Below are 18,194 nucleotides of genomic sequence, written 5' to 3' on the forward strand. Positions count from 1 at the left end.
GTCAACTAAAACTAAGCAGATAAGATTTCTTAGAAGGCAACATTCTGGACTTAGAAGCTACATGAGCTTCTTCTACTCCAACCTAATCAAATTGTTGATTTAAAAAAAGAGAGAGAACTAGGGGGATTAGCAACGATGCAAAGTCACAGCAGGACTAGCTGGATGACCTCTAGAAGGCTGCCTCCCTGATCTCTGGACCACTACTGTCTTCTCACTGGGTTGAGGTGGGCATCTCTCTGCAGCACTAAGATCAGGCTGAGTCTTTATCTTTAGATCTTTTTGGTAAGTCACTTGCGCTCAATGCAAAGCTAATTTTAAGGTATGAAGAGATGCCCAGACAAAAACCCAAATTACATTTGCAGCAAAACCCCTGCTATTTCAGTACATTAGCTACAGATTCAATAAAGGTAAAGTGGTTGTTAAGCTTTTCAGCTTGAATGGCATCATTTTTTTTATTGCACTTGGAAGAAAAACGTGGTGGCACCCACCCAAAATCATAAAACCAGAGCATCTAACAAAAGATGCTGTGAGCCTTGAGCTCCATTATACTTTCAGATTTGGTGTGCTTCCCACTCTGTAAATCACCTGGAATTTACAACTGCACCTGCATACCCAAGCATGACTCTGAACTCTTAGATAAATAGAATTGCTCACAATGTTCCCTAAATATGCACCGTTAGCAAAACTGGGTCCTTGGCCCTAGGGGGGCTTCAGATTTCCCCAAACTGGCTGTTATAACTTAGCCAAAATCAATTTACACTTTGTAGAATAAGTACATTTAAGCAACAGTGTCCATCTTTTAGATGTCCTCAGACACTTCACAGTAAGATACATCAAAAAATACATTGTATGCTATAAATTTGCATTATATTATTTGATCCAAATTGGATATTCTGTTTTTGTTTTCTAATTTTCCCATAATTATTCAAAATTGAGAAATTTCATTTTTAGAATAAAAAAAGTAACAAAGTATTTATGAGAAAAATTTGTGTGTAATACTAGACTGCATGCAATAAAGCCTACCCATGCATACACATACACACACTCCAAATAACCTGGCAGTTTGGTTCTCTTTCATCAGGTAAGCAGAGCTAGGAGGGGAAAGAGCCTACTTAGTGCAGAGTACTTAACAGACACAGGAGAAAGATGTCAAATAATTTTCATTTCCCTTTCTCTCCTGTACAGAGCCCTGATGGCACAGGGCATTAAGCATTGGGCTGCTAACCACAAGGTAGATATTCAAACCCAACAGCCACTCTGGGGAAGAAAATCAGACAGTCTGCAATCATAAAGACTTATGGTCTCAGGAATCTAAGGGAGGGTTCTACTCCCCATAGGTTGCTATGAGTCAAAAGCGACTCAGTGACAATGGGTTTGGCTTTGTCTCGCCTATGGATTCCTGGTGTTATACCTTAGGATCACCAATGGACCATGAACCACAAAGTCAGCAGCTCGAACCCACCAGCTGTTCTTTGGAAATCTCATACAGGGTTGCTATGAGTCAGAACTAAGTTGACGGCACTTAACAACAATATTTCTTCCTTACAAATGACCTTTAATTCTCACAGGAATCATGTTGTTGCTGTCAGTACTGTCAAGTAAGAGATCCTGCATATGGTTTCTGAAGAGCAGCTGGTGGGTTTGAACTGCTGACCTTGTGCTTAGCAGTCCAATGCTTATCCTGTGGCAACACACCAGAATTCAATAGTACTTATGATTACTCGTTAAAGTCATCTTCAACTAACAGATGGGAAAACTGAGACTCGGAATTGTTCGCTAGCTTGTGAGGCATCACTGAATTATTAATGGCTTACTAATATTTGAACCTTGTTTTCTGACTCCTAACTCATGTCCTTCATACTCTGCCATGCTTTTATCTGTCCACTGCACAATTGTTTGCTTTTTCACTAGGTTTCCAGTATGTTGTTATTAGGAGTCTTGGAATTTGCTCCTACTCATAGCAACCCTGTATAAGGTTTCTGAAACTTTAAATCTTTGTGGGAGCAGAAAATCTCATCTGACTCCTCTCCCCAACGTCCACAGCAGCTTGTGGGCTCCAAGCACAGACCTATGGTTCACAATCCAGTACTTATCCTATGGACTCATTGCTTTATGCAGAACACTGAGCTTTCTCTGGATCTTCATAGGTAGATCAGGTTTAAATGGCTGGAAAGTGCAGATAGGCTAAAAGGATTTGAATAGCAGCGAAAAAACAAACAAACAAACAAACAAAACACTAGTGGTTTTTAAGTTGAAGACTTGTAAAACAGAAAGTTGAAAATTTGAAGTTAGACTGAAAAAGATTTAAAATGCCTACAATTATGAGTTCACAAAGAATACTGTTCATTGTTATTGGTCCTGTTGAGTTTGGACTCATAGTGACCCTGAGGAGCAGCTGGTGGGTTTGAACTACTGACCTTGTAGTTAGCAGTCCAGTGCTTATCCTACAGTGTCATACTAGGATTTCAAATGCTAAATAATTGCTACTTTGGGGCTTGAGGATCAAACAGTAACTCCTTTCACTTTTCTCTACCTATTAATTGTCAGTCACCATCCATGTGAAAGCACCACAAAAATACTGACTTGGAGCCTTATCATGTAGATAAGAAGGGGAAATAGAATTATGATCAGTTATTCCTATGAAAGGGGCACATCATTAACATTTTCTTCTTTTGAAAACTTATTTTCAACTTTTAAGGAATTCCTTACCATTTTGTGAACGATTTGAAAGGCTTAAAATTAAAACACACAGATTCAAACACAAAAAGATTATGATCCATTTGCAAGCATTTATCTTTAAGGTACTTTTGCTTGGTATGAAAATAAGGGAAGTTTTTAAAAAAATGTTGGCACTTGTTAAGGAAGAATTTGACTGAGAATACTGATCAGTGTGGGTATTGTTCTTTGAATAGACTAGAATTTTTTTTTTTTTTTTTAAGTTGTATTCTACAGAAGTAAAATTGGCAATAGGTTCATTATCCTCATCATTATTCTTAAAATGAATTTATTTTTGGCAATTTTATTCTGGAGAATTATACTTTATATATGATTTTTTTCTTCTACAGAATCCAGTTGCAGTATATTCTAGCTTTGTGGGTTCACCTTTCCTTCATTTGCTCAAAAAGTACACTGCAAAACAGAAATTTTAGTTTTTCAAAGAAGCAAGATCTTGTCATCTCAGGAAAGATAGCAGAGGAACAAACAGATAATGCCTAATTTCTTGAATATAAAAGCAGAAAGAAGCGAAATGTTGTTGTTGTTGTTGTTGTCAGGTGCCATCGAGTCAGAACCGACTCATAGCGACCTCATGCACAGCGGAACGAAACAATGTCCCATCCTGGGCCAACCTCACTACCGCTGCCACACTTGAGTCTGCCACACATCAATGATGCCACCTGGCTGATCCATCTCATTGGGGGTCGTCCTCTTTTTCTCTGACCCTCCACCTTACCCAGCATGACATTCTTCTCCAACGATTGTTTCCTCCGGACAGTATGTCCAAAGTAGGAGAGATGAAGCTTAGCCATTCTGGCCTCTAAGAAGCACTCTGGCTGCACTTCTTCCAAAACAGATCTATTGGTTCTTTTGGCAGTCCATGGCAATTTCAGTATTCTCCTCCAACACCACAACTCAAAGGCATCAATTCTTCTACGATCTTCCTTATTCACTCTCCAGCTTTCGCATCCATATGAGGCTATTGAAAACACCATGTCCTGGGTCAGGCGCACCTTAGTCCTCAAGCTGACATCTCTGCTCTTCAATACTTTAAAAAGTTCCTGTGCAGCAGGGATGGTAGAGATGAAATGGTCCTCAGAGGAGTGCATTTCCTAGGTCCAGTCTGCTGTGTCTCCTCTTCACTACCAACCCCACACCGCTACCAAAACACAACAAATCTCAACCCTAGTTTTTAAGACTCAGTGTTATCATGTATCCCAGAAAAAATAAAAAACAATAACTAAAAAACAACAACAACAACAACACCTTTTCATGTTGTTTTTGAGGGCACTTAAATATAAGAAGATTACAAGGGTACAAGATGAGATCCAACATGTCAGAGAAAATACCGTTTATGTGACCTTTTGTGGGGTGCTGTGGTTTCATTTGCTGGACTACAAGGTTGGTTTGAGTTGCCAGCTCGGTTGTTCAAGCTCACCAGCCACTCCTCAGAAACCACATACAGGGTCATTATAAGTCAGAACCTACTGGATAGCACTTAACAACAACAACATGACCAATGGATATTTTGAAACTAAGATTTCATGAGTATCTGAAGTAAAGTATTTCTATAAATAGTGTTTTCTCATAACCAAAGATTCTAGAATTGTGCATTCTCTTTCTCGCTCCTAAAATAAAAAAGGTTGTCTATTAATATGTAAATTCTATATTGCTTCAAATAATCTGCATAAAAAAACCATTACATTTGGTTTAACCACATTTCCCATATATTTGTTATTGAATAATTTTCTTTTCATTATTATTGTCTATTAACATGCATGTTAGAACACCTTGACATAAATTATATATAAATTATTCATCTATTTCTAAAACAATATTATGTTGTTAATAAAAATTTAAATAATGATAAGTTTGAGATTTTGCTAAGAACATTTGTAACTAAAATTGGCTCAAGATTGAATTGAAAATATGAATAGCAAACTAACCAAGCAACAATCTGAAATAAATCATTTTCATGTAACCTCTGGATTGAGTCATGGTGTGGAACTACATGGGAAACACTGGAGTGCTAACTGCAAGATTCAAGGTTCAAATCCATTAGCTGGTCCTCATGACCCTTCTAAGGAGTAACCATGAGCCATGATTGAGTCATCAGAACTTAACAACAACAACATCTAGAAAGGTAGTGAATTTAGAAAGTATTGTGAGTAATATCTAATTTTGAAATCTTTAGCAAATGGACAAAAAATAAAGAAGGGAAATATTTTACCTATTTTCAAATAAAAGCTATTATTTTTATATACTATTTTTGTATTTACAATAACTAAGAAGAAAAGACATCCCTGAAAAAAAAAAACAAAAAAAATCAAAGGAAAAAAAAAATCTTAAATAAAATGTGATAGAACTCTTTGGAATAAATACCAACATTGAATTTCTTCTAAGATCACTAATACTTCAATTTTACCTTTGTCCTTGCTACTCATTTATCACTATTCAACTGAGCTTCTTTGGTAACTTACTAGAATGATCTTTTTTAAGTTTCTTAAACCATTGCATGTATTCGATTCTATGCAAATTATATCCTAAAGTCCTCAAGCTTGCATAAAATGTCCACCATTAATTGGTTCCTGTTTCCCTTTTCAATTTCATTACCTCATATTGTGTAATCTCTAGGTAAAACTGTCAATGCTATTATTATTGTTTGCTGTGCCTCTGAGTTAGTATCCTTTACATTGTTCATCAGACAGTGGATTCACTGCTAACCTAAACTCTCAAGAACTGACCTAACTCATGAGCTCAATTACATTTTACTGCATGAAAACATTTCCCAATCCAGTCAAGTATCCTCTTTATTCAAGATCACTCACTGCTCTAGAATATCTACTACACACCTGAATTGTACAGATCAGGCTGTTTTTATTGTTACTACTTTTTACATTTCTCTCTCTCCTTGAGCTATTTGAAGGTGGTAGCAAACTCCTAGTAATGGTTGAATGGCTTGAATGCTTGATTTCATCTTGGAGCCATCCATGATACATTCAAACAAGCTAATTAGTCGATGGCCAGTTGGATGGATGGATGACACTTGACTATAAAGGAGTAAATAGAAGTCTTATATGTGCTGTGATACAAAGATGTAATATATGGAAATTTAATATAAATTAACTCAAATTTTATATGAAATTCCACTAAAAATAGAAAGGAGATCTATGAGGAAACATTAGAAAAAGTTGATATGCATAATCATTAAACACTTCTTATAATGTGATTTGAAGTCCTGGTGTGGCACTGTGGGTTAATGCACTGGACTGCAAGGTCACTTTGAACCACAAGGTTGGCAGTTCAAGCTCCCCAGCTGGTCCTTGGAAACCCTATACAGGATTGCTATGAGTTGGTACTGACTTGATGGCACTTACCAACAACAACAACATAATGTGATTTAAAAAGATAAACAAAAAATGGGAAAATACTAAGATATTTACAAATAAGTAATAGAATATCAATACACATAGAAAACTTGTTTTTAGGAATTATCTTCCAGCTTTCTTTTAGATTTTTAGTGCCTTCCCACACATTTTGGCTATTGAGTTGCCCCCTTTCCTAGGATACTAAACCTATGTCCGATGTAGAAACTGCTCTTTCCCAACTCCTTATCATGTTGTTGTTAGGTGTATAGAAGTCAGTACCAACTCATTGTGACTTTATTTGGAACAGAGACACTGCACAGTTGTACACCAGTCTCACAACTGTTGTTATGCTTGAGTCATTGCTTCTGCTGCTGTGCCAGTCTGTCACATCATGGGTCCTCCTTCTTTTCGCTGAGCCTCTACTTTGTCAAGTATGATATACTTCTCTAGGGACTTGTCCCTCCTGATAATATATTCAAAGTAGGAAAGATGAAGTGTGGACATCTGACTTCTAAGGAGCATTATGTTTGTACTTCTTCCAAAACAGATTTGTTTGTTCTTCGGGTAGAGCACGGTACTTTTAATATTCTCCTCCAACACCATAACCCAAATGCATCAATTCTTCTCTATTGTTGTTGTTAGGCGCCGTTCAGTCGATTCCAACCCATAGCGACCCTGTATAGGGTTTCCAAGGAGCAGCTGGTGAGCTTGAACCACTGACCTTGCAGTTCAAACGACTTTGCAGTCTGACGCATTAGCCCACAGTGCCACAGTCCTCCTTATTTACAGTCCAACTTTTACACATGTATGAGGCTATAGAAAATACTGTGGTCTATCTATGTGAAGTGTGCCAGAGTCTTCAAACTGACATCTTTGCTCTTGAACACTTCAGCAGTCTTGTGAAGCAGTTTTCTCTAATGCAGCATGTTGTTTGATTTCTTGACTGCTGTTTCCATGAGTGTTATTGATTTATCTGAGCAAAATGAAGTCTCTGAAATTTCAATTTTTTTCTCTGTTTATCTTGATGTTGTTCATTGGTCTAGCTGTGAGGGTTTTTTCTTTACATTAAGCTTCAACCCATGCTGATCTCTGTGCTCTTTGATTTTCATCACTATTTTAAGTTCTCTTTGCTTTCAGTAGGTAAGATTATATCATCTGCATAAGGGAGGTTGTTAGTGAGTCTCTGTCCAATCTCGATGCCATGTTCTGCTTCATATTATCCTGCTTCTCTGATTATTTGCTCAGCGTACAGAATGAATTAGTCTGGTGAAAGCATACAACCCTGGCACACACCTTCCCTGATTTTACACCAGTGTCCCCTGGTTCTATTAGAAGAACTGCCTCGTGGTCTATGTACAGGTTCCTCATGAGCACAATTAAGTGTCCTGGACTATTCATTCTCCACAATGTTGGCCATAGCCTATCATGATCCACACATCAGAAAGCCCTTTCGTAGTCAATAAAGCACAGGTAAACATCCATCTGATGTCAGCATTGCTATCCATCATTCCATGTTCCTATCTAAATCCAGCCTGAACTTCTGACAGCTCTTTGTCAATGTACTGCTGCAGTCGGTTTTGAATTATCTTTCACAAAATTTTACTTGCACATGATATTAATGATATTGTCCGATGCGCTCTACATTCTTTTGTGTCACCTCTCTTTAGAGTGGGCACAAATATGGATCTCTTCAATCCATTAGCTAGGTAGCTGTCTTCTAAATTTCTTGGCATAGATGAGTGAGTTCCTCTAGTGCTTCATAAGTTTATTGAAAATTTTTAGTTTGTATTCCATCAATTCCTAGAGACTCATTCTTTTCAAATTCCTTCAATGCACCGTGGACTTCTTTCTTCAGTATCATTGTCTCTTGATCAAATGCTACCTCTTGAAATGGTTGACTATCAACCGTTTCTTTTTGGTACAGTGACTCTGTGTTTTCCTTCTATCTTCTTTTGATGTTTTCTGCATTGTTCAATATTTTGCCTGTAGAATCTTTCAATATTGAAAATCAATGCTTGAATTTTTTCTTCAGTTCTTTCAGCTTGAGTAATGCTGAAAGAGTTCTTCCCTTTTGGTTGTCTAACTCCATGTCTTTGTACAATTCATTATATTTCACTTTGTGTTCTCGAGGTACCCTTTGGAATTTTCAGCTCTTTTACCCCCTCAAGTCTTCCATTTGTTTTAGTGTTTCTGTGCTGGAGAGCAAGTATCAGAATCTTTTCTAACATCCATTTTGGTCTTTTCTTTCTAATGACCTTTTGCTTTCTTTTTGTATTATGTTCTTGATAGCTCAAATAATTTCTGTACCACTCTTAGGAAAATACTGCCAGGGCATGGACATTTTTTATAAATAGTAATTTTATTTTTTAGTTAAAATAGAATAAAAAACATTTGATGCTAGCTCCCCAGGTGGTACCTAAGTTTTTTTTTTAAAACGAGCCGCCTACAATAAAATATATTTTTAATGTCCTTAGTGATCTCTTGCTTCAGTGCACCTGGCCAGGTGACACTATCCCACAGTGCAGTTCTTACTGTGAGAATCCTCCTTGAGAGGCTCACTGGGGAACCACTCGCACATTGTTCTTTGCTGTGCACTGGGTGTTACTCTGTTAGGAGTAACACAACTTCATGCAGCTTTACTTTCTTCTTTAGGTTAGGGTTTTCCATTGTGTTGTATGCATTGTTTTAGTACCACAGTTGTATTTTAGATCCTTTACAGTCAGGCTCTAATCTAAGCATTTTGGTAACTCATAAAACACTCATTCTCTGACATCAAAGCAGACTGAAATAGGGAACTGAAGTGATCGAGTGCTGGGGCCATACTGCAGCGCTAATGTTAATTCATATTTTCAGCACAGTAGCAACTATTCCTAAAGGAGACCCCACGACCACGTCTTCTCTCCTTGTGATCATTGACTCATGATTGGCAACTAAAAAACCCTATTTTCATTTCCCAAAGTAAAAGTGAACATACTCTGTTTTAAAAAATGACTAACCAAGCTCTAAGCTGAAATCCAATCACATAATATACATGAATTTGGTAGCATTACACCACCTTTCCTCATTAAAAATCGCTATGCAGCATTGATCCATCACTAAGTAAGTCATTTAATGACTTTAGAAGTGGGAATTAAAAGAGACATTATATCCAAATAGACTTTTTTTTTCCCTACAAACAATTTACTTATTGTCAATAGAAATGATGGTCACATACTTTCAGCATGAGCTTCAGTGATTCCAAACCACATTATTAGAAATGATACATTATTTGTTCCTTTATTTATTTGCTTCTTTGCCAAAAATCAGTTATAAGCTAAATTACATAGTAGTACACAAGGAAAATACCTTCATTTAATTTTACGAGCATCAATCTGGGAATGAAAAGCAAAGATAAAGAACTCAGTTTTCAAAAACCTGAAATGCTGACTATTTTGCTAATACATTTCAATAAAGAAATTATTGGGTTTTAAAGTTTTGAGTTTTAGTGACAGAAAAACTTAGTACTGTAATTGTTTTAACATTATGCAGAATTTTGAATATATATATATATATATATATATGTAGTATTGTATGATAAACCCTCTTGTACTTGCCTCCTAGACAAGCCATCATAAATCCTGACCAAACCTGTCCCATTTTCATTCCCATGGAATCCTCTTCCTCCAAATCATTTTGAAAATATCACAGAAATAATATTTTTTGATTTGCAAATATTTTAGTTTATAACGTAAAAATTAGCACCTGTCTTATTCTTAACCACAGGTCAATCACATGAAAAACTTAAAATAATTCATTATTTTCAACAAATATCCAATTAGCATTGATATTTCTAATTGGGATTTAGAATTGCCTTTTTTGCTTACTTCAATTTGGATTTTGTTGACCTCCATTTCCTTGTCTCTAAAATGGAGCTTAAAAAAACAAACACCTGAAAGTGGTACCTGAAGATTAAGTGAGTGTATATTACTGTTCTTAGTTGTCATCAAGGTGATTCTGACACACAGTGACCTCATGTGTGCAGAGTGGAATTGCTCCATAGGATTTCAATATGGTGACCTTTCACAAGAGGATGGATGGTTTTGTAAAATACCTTTGGATTGGTTTGAACCGCCAAACTTTAGATTGCTGTTTGAGTGCTTAGATAACATTTGTGCCACCTAGGAACTCCAAATGGATATATGAGAGAGCTTCACATTGTTCATGGAATAATTCATTCTATTTCCTTTTAATTCCATTTTTCCATAAATCTTTTGAAGCCCACTTATAACTTATTTTTTTGTTCCTTGTTGACTATGCAAGGGAATTTGAATGTGGGGATTATATCAAACTATAGATAGCACTGCAAAGAATGGAGAATTCCAGAACATTTCATTGTGTTCGTGTGGACCTATACATAGACCATGAGGCAGTCATTTGAACAGAATAAGTGGATACTGAGTGGTATAAATTCAGGAATTTTGTGCCTCAGGGTTGTATTCTTTCAATTTGTATGTAGAGCAGATAATCTGAGATGCTAAACTGTATAAAGAATACTGCATCAGGATTGGATGAAGGCTCATTAACAATATGTGATATGCATTTGGAAAACCTTGCTTCAAGAGCAATTGAAGCATTTATTTATGAAGTATGGATTATAACTCAACACACACACACACAAAAATTCCTCATAATAAATAATATCATAATGAAGGGAGAAAAGATTGATGTTGTTAAGGATTTCATTTTACTTGGATCTACAATCAATCTATAGGACAAATACTGGATTTTGAACCAACAGGTGTACAGTCGAATCTATCAGCTGTTCTGCAGGAGAAAGATAAGCCATCCTGCTCCTGCAAAGAATTAAAAAAATCTCAGAAAATCTATACAAGGTCACTGTGAGTAGGAACTGACCCATTGGCACTTAACAATAACAACAATCACTGCTCATGGTAGCAGCATTCAAGAAATAAAGAAACGTATTGCATTGGGAAATCTACTGCAAAAGACCTCCTTAAAGTGTTAAAGAGCAAAGATGTCACTTTGTGGACTAAGGGATGCCTAATTCAAGCAATGGCATTTTTCATTTTCTCATAGGCTTATAAACACTGGACAATGAATAAGGAAGAATAGATAATAATTGATGTATTTGAATTGTAGTGTTGGTGAAAAATATTGAAAATACCATGCTGTAGTTAGGGGCCTTCTAACTCAGAATGAGTCTATGCACGACAGAACGAAACATGGCCTAGTCCAATGCCATTCTCACAAGTGTCATTACATTTGAGCCTCTTGCTGCTGCCACTGTACCAATCCATCTTGTCAGGGGTCTTCCTCATTTTTGCTGATCCTCCCTTTTACTAAGCATGATGACCTTTTCCAAGGAATAGTCCATTCTGGTAATTTGTTCTAAGTCTCACCGTCCTGGTTTCTAAGAAGAATCAGAAAAACAAACAAATCTGTCTTGGAAGAAGTACAATCAGAACTCTTAAAAGAAGTGTGGACAGTAAAACTTTGCCGTACTTCGAACATGTTATCAGGAAGGAACAGTCTCTGGATAAGGACATCATGTTTGGGAAAGATGAAGGTCAGTGAAAAAGAGGAAGACCATTAGTGAGATGGACTAACACAGTAGATGTAAAAATGGACTCAGACTTAATGTTTGTGAGGATGGGGAATAACTGGGTGGTGTTTCATTCTGTTATACACAGAATTACTATGAGTTGGAACCAACTGGACAGCACCTAACAATAAAAACACATTGTTGTTAGGTGCCACTGAGTCAGTTCTGACCCCATGCACAACAGAACAAAACCCTGCCAAGTCCTGCATCATCCTCAACTGTTGTCATATTTGACCCCATTGCTGCTGCCACTGTGTCAGTCCTTCTCTTTAGGGGTCTTATACTTTTTATGCTGACCCTCCACTTTACCAAGCATGATGTCCTTCTCCTAGGACTGACTGGTTCCTCTTGTTAACATGTCAAAAATATTAATGAAAGAACATTCTGGCTCTACCTCTTCCAAAACAGATTTGTTTACTCTTCTGGCAATCTATGGTACTTATAAAATTATTTTCCTAAAACAGAAAATGAGTGTCATATTTAGCACTCACTTATTTAAGAAAAATATATCTTTATAACAAATTTTAAATATGATCAGGATGTATATTAAATCAAATTAATCAAATATAAAAAAATTTGACCCTTAGAAAACTGCAAACCACACCCTGATCATCTTTTTATTTCTTCTTTGTTTCCTCTATTCTCCCTTTCTGGCACTGGAAACTGTTTTTCTATTTTATGAGCAGAGTAGGAGTGTGGCTTTACCTTGACCCACTGCCCTCACTTTTTCCTCACACAAATGTATATAATTGCCCTCAAAAGAGATTGGCATCACCTATTTGTCAATTGAAAATGGCACTAAACAAAACCATACAGACATTGATTTATTTTAAACACAACAACAATAAAACAGTGTCACTATATATTAACTTTTCAGTAATTTCAAAATATAACTTTGGTGTCGGGACAGCTTTTTACCAACAAGAACTTCTCTGGGCATCTAATCCAGAAAAAAGGCAATGGACTCCAAATATATGTGTGCATATATAAATATATATATTTGTGTGTACATATATACATACATATGTGTATGTATATATATGTGTGTGTGTGTATACATATACATACATATATGTATGTATATATATATATACATGTATATACATAAACATATATCTAGATATGTGTTGTTAAATGCTGTACAGTCAGTTCCAACTCATAGCAACCCTGTATAGAGTTTCCTAGGAATGACCAGTGAGTTTGAACGACCAACCTTGTGGATCAAACAGAACTTGAGATTGAGTGCTTATCCTAGGGCACCACACCAGAACTTCATATATACGTTGGAGCTGTTGTTAAGTGCCATCGTGTCAGTTCTGTCTTGTTGTTGTTCTTAAGTGCCATCCAGTTGATTCTGACCCATAGTGACCCTGTATAGGATTTCCAAGGAGCAGCTGGTGAGTTTGATCCACCGACCTTGCAGTTCACACAACTTTGCAGTCTGACGCATTAGGCCACAGTGCCACAGTACCCTGTATAGGGTTCCAAGGAGCAGCTAGTGGGTTTGAACAGCCAAATTTGCAGTTAGCAGTCCAGTGCTTATGCTATACAGCCACACCAAGACTTCATCTGTGTATGTGAGGAGACTTCAAAAAGTTCACGGAAAAATGGATTTAAAAGATAATGGCATTTTTCCATAAAGTTGTTTAAGCCCCATCGTGTGTACATGTGTCTATGTGTGTGTGTGCATAATGAAAAACAAGTCATTCTCCCCTACTACAGTAAACCTCATAAACATTTATCCTAATCACTTCCCATTCATAAGACATTAGAAAGTCATTTTTTCCCTAACTTTCATTAGGCAGTAATGGTGAAATTCCCTTATTTTGTTAGCATTTCAAATCAAATATGAAAAGGACAGATGTTAAATGTATTGGCACAAATTGCCATGTTGAAGTCATATTCCAAATAAAAATTTTACTTATAAATAGTGCTTAATTACCCTTGAGGAATTTATGAATGTCGTCTCCTACAGCAGTGGAAGTCCGTCTTCCCACAGCCTCACTAACATATTTATGTTTTTAATTCTTGTCTGTTGACTATATGAACAGGTTATTCCTGTGCTTTAAAATGTACTTTATTGATTTCCAGTACAGTCGAGCACTTGATAGTTCATTGATTACTTTTGTATCTGTATTACTTTTTGTATACTTTTTACCTTCTTTTATTGGAGCATTTGTCTCTTTCATGTTGAATATGTTTTCATATATAAAAAGTGAAGTTTCCATCCTCTTTTTTTTTCCAAGTTACCAAAGTGACAGAAACTTCTATATTTTTGACTGACATTGGAGGCATTTAAAAGTTGAGGATTTCAAAGTATTTCATTGTTATGAATGTCCATCCTAGCTCAACTGTTATGAAGGCATTTTTTAGAGACAATAAAATAAAATGGATATTTTCCTGTATGTACAGTGAAAGAGAAGGCAAATTTATCATAAGAAACAAGAATATGGAAGTCAACACTAACACCATCCTCTTTTGTGTTTCTTTAACCATTTTCACAAAAAACAGAAAAACTACATCTAGTCAGGGAGTCGGTGAAAATCCAACCTTTATTGGTTTCCTTTGCTTAGTTTTTTGATTGCTAGATGATTTGTTTATTTATGGCCTTGTTTTCTGCATGTGAAGACCAACAGCTGTACTTTCAAAATTCACTGATATAATTTGATGACCCTGGAAACTAACAGCTAACCTTCCATCCAGGAAACTAAGCAACTGCTAGTTGGATCTAGGAGTTACAAGGAAAGGAAAGAACAGTTCTGTCGCTGTCTTCAAAGGGTTGGCTTATGGACATTAGTTTCTAAGAGATGATGCCTTTTTCAAACAATCTTTACATTTGAAATTTCCCTCAAATGTAATCCGTGTGCACATTCATTATAGTACTTAAACTATGATTCTGAAGAACAAAAACAAGCAAACAAACACAAAACAATGCCAACTTGATTATTATATGTTTCACTAAACTTAATCTAAAATTATAAATGGCTGCTCTCCCACCTAGATTCACCCTATATAGAGTTGATGAAGAGTGTTAAGTATACTATAGACTGCCCTAAGAAGGAACAAATCCACCTTGAAAGAATGCTTCTTGGAATCCAGGATGGCAAAGCTTCATCTCATAAACTTTGGACATGTTATCAGGAGTGACCAGTCCACAGAGAAGGACTTCATCATGCTTGATAAAGTTGTTATTGTTGTTAAGTGCCGTTGAGTTGGTTCTGACCCACCGTGACCCTGACTAGGGTTTCTGAGGCTGTAAATCTTTACAGGAGCAGAAAGTCTCATCTTTCTCCCGTGGAGCAGCTGGTAGTTCGAACTGCTGACCTTGCGGTTCACAGCCTGATTCGTAACCACTGCACTAGAGGGTCAGTAACAAAGAGGGAGACCTTCAGTGAGCTAGATTACCATAGGGGCTGTACCAATAGGCTCAAGTGTAGTAACAATTCTGACAGTGGCGCAGAACTGACCAGTTTCATTCTGTTACGCATGGAGTCACTATAAGTCTTATCTGACTTGATGGCATTTTAACAACAACATACCCCTGACTATAAAATTCACTGTCATAGTGGAGACAGTGATTTTGCCAGTATTGTGATGAGGACCCAAGAAGCAAAGCTGTGGTGCTGGTGGTGTGCTGTGGAATGGGTTCTTACAGCCACCCTGTGTAGGGTTTCCGAGGCTGGAAATCTTTATAGGAGCAGAAAGCCTCATCTTTCTCCCATGGAACCTTAAGGTTGGCAGCCTAACTCATCACCACTACACTAACAGGGTACAAGCAAAATATGGACAGCTGGTGTGTTGATGTTGTTTTTCACTGTATCTCCAGGGCCAGGCTCAGGGCCTGGCATATGTTGTTGTGAAGCACCATTGAGTCTAGCCTGACATATACTATTATTACCATTATTATTACCACTTGTTGAGTCAGCTCCAATGCATAGTGACGGCATATGTGTCAAGTAGAAATTTGCTCCGCTGAGTTTTCAGTGACTTAATTTCTGAAATAGAGCACCATACCTTTTTTTTTGAGAGATCTCTGGGTGCACTCAGACCTCGAACTTTTAGGTTAGTAGAGAAGCATGTTGTTAGCACTTACTACACTTGTGGCATGTAACCAACATAGAATCTTTCCTAGTGAATTGAAGAGTAATTTTATGATCATTTAATAAAGGAAGGATTCTCTCATGTTGTAGTGATTTGAAATGATTCCTCACACCCAAGGAACAAAATACGTTTTAGGCTTTTTCACAAAATTCTACATTTTAAAATATTAAATTTTATTTTGAAATTGCCTAAATTGTTTCAAAAACAAACCAAAAAAGAGTGAACACAGGCAGCCAATTATTAGGAAAAGAAATCATATGTATGATGTTTGCAAATATGTGCTTCCAAATCAGATAGTCTACTACATAGGAAATGCTCTCTTAGGATAATAATATTTTCATGACAGTTTCCAAGAATAACCATCTCCGGCAAATAGGCATGATTAATTGGAAATGACAGGATCAAAATGATCACTCTGGTTGACTTGATAAGCAATTGAAGCTTAATAGATTAGAAAATATAATTAATTACTTAATTATAAAGAAAGTGACTATTATTTTTAAGTTGATGCTATTGTACAATAAAAAAAGTAGTCCATTGATTGCTTATTAATTTCAGATTAGTACTTGAGAATTTCAGGGCAGCAATATGCTTCCATTGTAAAGTAAGTTCTGTGAGAGTGTTTTCCTTTCTTCTGTGAATCTTGCCTCCTCTGACACCTGACTGGAACTGTTAACGCAATCTCCTGTTTGTGATTTGAAAGCTTCCCCTTCAGAAACATTTGTCAGTTGAGGATAAAATGTCTGTATCTTTCTACCTCATTGACTCCCCATCTGTTTTCAACAATCATGTGAGAGCATTTCTTATTTTCCTCACATTGTCTCCTAATTCCTCTTTCTCTTTTTAACAGTTTCATAATTAACACTATATTGTGGTAAATATCCTTGGGAAAGTGCTACAAAAATACCTCACTGCAGAATATTTACATGACAGAGGACTCAAGGTAATCGGACTCCCATAATGATAATCAAATTCCTTTTCTTTTAATTGAGGAGTAGATCTTACACACTTCATTGCCAGTATTGTTGTTAATATGTTAATACGTACAAAATAATTACATAAACAAAAACAAATTGAATAGACTTGTTTCCTGAACAAAAACAACAACAAAAACATCCTAGAATAATTGATCAGAATGAATTCCTGAAATAGTCCCAAATCAAGGTCAAAAATGTTATCTGGTTTAAGGCCATTCACCAGCTTTTAACATTTTCCAATTATTATCAAAATCAAGAAGGACATCTTGTTCAAATAGTATCCACTCCCTAAAAGTGCAGCTTCATATATTTCTAGATATTATTCTTACTGTGATTCAGAGAAAAAAAACAAACGGTAGTATCTCACAACTCAGTATGTGTTAATAAGCACATCAAAAAGAGACTGGCATTTTGGCTTCTCTGGGGATGAGGGAGAGGCAGTGTGGGGGGAAAGGAAATGGATTTCAAAACCAATTTGCAAAGATACTTGAAGTAACAGAATTAGAGTACCTTTCTACAAGCTGAAGTTCTTTTACACTATCATTAAGACAGTAAAGACTTGAAAATTTTGGTATTATTTGTCCCTGCTTAATAGTTTCTTCTCCTTGATTTAGGTGTTCACATAAAACTTATTGCAGAAAGCCTTCTTATATAAACTAATTACAATCGTAGAAGTAGAAAAACAACTACTATAAATATTGAACAGAGAAAACAAGTTGAAATTATGCTTTTAGATAACTCAGCCAAAACCGTTTCTTACAGTGACATAAATTGAATCATAGTAAGCAAATGTGATTAGGGACTTCTTGTATATTAATTAGCTAACTTTTATGATGCTTCTAAGACTGTAAATTTAAGTAATACTAAAATTGATTGAACATCCCCAAAGTTTGGCTTATGTTTTCAGTCTTATAAATGCTTAATTTATGGGTTCAGTGGTGGCAGAATTATCCTAAATTAACTTTTGGTCTAATTAAACATGACATGAGAAAAAAATCCTCTAATGTTGTGATATTGTACTTTGATTAACTATAGCAACAGAATGTATAGAGGGGATTAAAACCATTTATTTCAGACCACCATTAGTAACTCATGTTCAAACATAAAGCTTAGCCCCTGATTACATTGTTTTCTTTGTCTCTAAGAACCCTGGGGAAATGCATTTCCATACGTGTTTGGAAAAGACCCTGGATTCTGTAATCAAGAGGGAGGAGGATTTGAATGTTATATTTGTTTGGCTTACTAACCATGTTACTTTAACAGTTATATAGCTCTGAACATACATGCATTCAGATCATGGTAGATTTTACAATATGGGATTATTATTTGATTAAGTAAAATGTATGTAAATCATTTAGTACATTCTCTCATGTGTATTAAATATGTAAAACCAAAACAGTTTTCTTCAAGCAGATTCTGACTCATAGCAAC

The sequence above is a fragment of the Chrysochloris asiatica genome, unplaced genomic scaffold (genome assembly GCF_000296735.1).
Source record: "Chrysochloris asiatica unplaced genomic scaffold, ChrAsi1.0 scaffold00151, whole genome shotgun sequence".
Taxonomy (NCBI): Eukaryota; Metazoa; Chordata; class Mammalia; order Afrosoricida; family Chrysochloridae; genus Chrysochloris; species Chrysochloris asiatica.